The following is a 2,818-nucleotide window of genomic DNA, read 5'->3' as shown; positions in this document are numbered from 1 at the left end:
GTGGAGTCCGGTACACCTCATCGGGATGACCCAATATACCCTGTAAGAGGTATAACGGCATACTGGCGTGATCACTAAAGTGATTGCACACAGAAAGGACTTACAACCTAATTGGCTAGTAGATCTAGGACTAATTGGGTACACTGAACTCTAGTCCAACTTGGTATTATGTTACTCCCAATGAATAATGTAGTTAAATGATTATGAATGAGTTTCTGTAAATACTGGATAGCTCAAAACTGGACATGCAAACTGAGAAAGCAACATTTAATCTAATAATGATGCATTAATAATTGAGGCATGTATAACTGAATAATTGAAATATCTGACCTAGCATGTGTAATTCAAGAACTAAAGAAATACATAGCTAGGATTCTGAAATTCATACAATAATCTGAGTAATAACATGATAATATGATTTGGAACATATAACTAATTAATTCATGAAGTTCTGTTAAATTTCTAGAAACCCTAGGTCTAATCATGATATGGGAATCAAGAATCTGACTGAAAACTAGGGACATATGGGTGAAAGGAACCCACTAATGAAATCCCACATGCCTGGTCATGAAATTCACGAAGAAATTTTCAGATTTCAGGGCTGGAACTGCTTGAACCTTGCTGCGTTCTTGAACTAGGGTTCTTGACCTTTTCCTCCTTTCTTGCTTCTAATTTTCTAAGTTTTTGATTAATGATTTGACTATGGTAAGTTTTAATTATGTTTCTAGGCTTAAAGTGAATAAAATATGATGATTTAGGGTCAAAACGACGTATCTTAGGGTTTAAACGAAGTGGGAAAAGACCAAAAGACCCCTGAGTTAATTGTTGTCGGACCAAACGATGACCTGTACTGATGATCCGTCTTTCAATCGACGGTCCATCATTTGGATCCGTAGCTTAGGTCTGTTTGACAGGCCTTTACTAAAACAGGCATAACTTTTTACTCGGAGGTCGGATTTCAGTAAGGTTGGTGGCTACAGAAAGCTATTCAAAGCAAACAAAATAGTGAAATTTGCCTTTCAAAAACTCAATCTTTCAACACACACATCAAGGGACATGATAGAGTTATCAAGTGCTTCTTTTTGTTGTTTGTTAGGAGATGTTGGTGATGTGGTAAACTTGTCAGATCTGTTTCTAATCTATAAAGGAACACATGAAGTTTATTTTAATAGACATGAACACAGTTATCGCTAATTGTGTGGCGTCTTATTAAAGTGTATATTAATTAGAGTTAGTTAATATAGTAGGAAATAGAGGTATTGGTTTGGATCTTTTTATTTAATAAGGTTATTACAAGTTGTGATGTTAAAGGTCTAATCTTTGTATGTACATTTGAAGTTTGTATTAACTTGTATCTTGAAAATAGTTGAAAACATTGTGTGACTTGTGGTTTTACTCCTTAGAGAAAGAAGGTTTTCATGTAAAATTCCTTGTTATTTTTACTTTATAGTTTATTTCTTTTTTGCACTACTAGTGTATTATAAACCCAGTCCCTTAGCAAGCGGTGGATTAGTTTATCTCTTCAACAGTTATCAGAGCAGAATTTTCTATTTGATTAGCACCAAGAAATAATCATGCAAATATGACAGCCTCACCAATCTAAGAAGCACATTCTACAACTCATCCCCTCATTTTAACGGACAGTAATACTTGTGGAAGACTAAAATGCAAGACCATATCATGGCAGAAGATAGTGAACTATGGGACATAATTCAATGGACCTCATGTTCCTACTAAGGATGTCAAAGAACAAGAGTTAACTCAAGTGGTTCCTAAGACTAGAAAACAAATAATGATGAAGCTCATAGAAAGAAGATAGAAGAGAACTATAAGGCCAAGAAATTACTAGTTTGTGGAATAGGTGTTGATGAATACAACAGGATCTTAGCATGTGAAATAGACAAGGAGAGTTGGAACTTTATCAAAACACCCCATAAGGGAACCATCCAAGTGAAAGAAACTACTCAATATAAGAACTTTAGCATGAAAGAAGGAGACAGAGACCATTTATGAGATGCTCACCACATTCACTTCCATCACCAATGAGCTCTTATATCTTTGTGAACCTATTCATCCAAGTAAGCAGGTTTGAAACATTCTTGGAGTCCTTCACAAATCATGGGAAAGCAAAGTAAATGCAATTAGTGATGCTAAGTACCCAAAGAATCTTGCAATAGACAATTTGATTGGGAACCTTCAAACATATGAACTAAACAAACAACAAAAAAAGTTCCAAAGAGGAAGGAAGAGAAGACAAGTCCTTGGGACTAAAAGCATCACAAAGTGAAATGTTAGAAGATGATGATAAGATATCTTATCAGGCTAGAAGATTTCATAAAATAGTCAAAAAACATGGAGGATTTCAAAGGAAGGGAAACTCTAGTCAATCAGCAAATTCCAGTGATATGTGCCACAAGTGCGGAAAGGTAGGACACTTCATGAGATATTGTCCGATGCACAAGCTAAAATACAAAGAGTATGTTAAGACTGTACGAGAAAGAGAAAATTGTAGCAACCAGATTCCTGACAATGCCAAACCAAAAACAATTGGTAACTAGGTGGTAAAGAAAGCCCTCGTTGTATAGGAAACTCCTCCAACGACTTTAAGGAATTAGATACCATAAAGATGCTTCCATGATGGTGGTTAAAGATATGGAATACATTTTCAAGTCTCTCTTCTCGTTAATGGCAAAAACAGATGGTGAAGACATAAAAGAAGAGGTAACCCTTCTTGACCTCAATAGTAACATCAATACTTCATCAAAAGGTTAAGAAAGCTCGCTTTTGTTCTAATTGATTCTATAAATGAATTATATGT

Source organism: Solanum pennellii, chromosome 7 (genome assembly GCF_001406875.1).
Source record: "Solanum pennellii chromosome 7, SPENNV200".
In the NCBI taxonomy this organism is placed as follows: Eukaryota; Viridiplantae; Streptophyta; class Magnoliopsida; order Solanales; family Solanaceae; genus Solanum; species Solanum pennellii.
The sequence above is the reverse complement of the archived record's forward strand: the minus strand, read 5'-3'. Positions refer to the sequence as shown.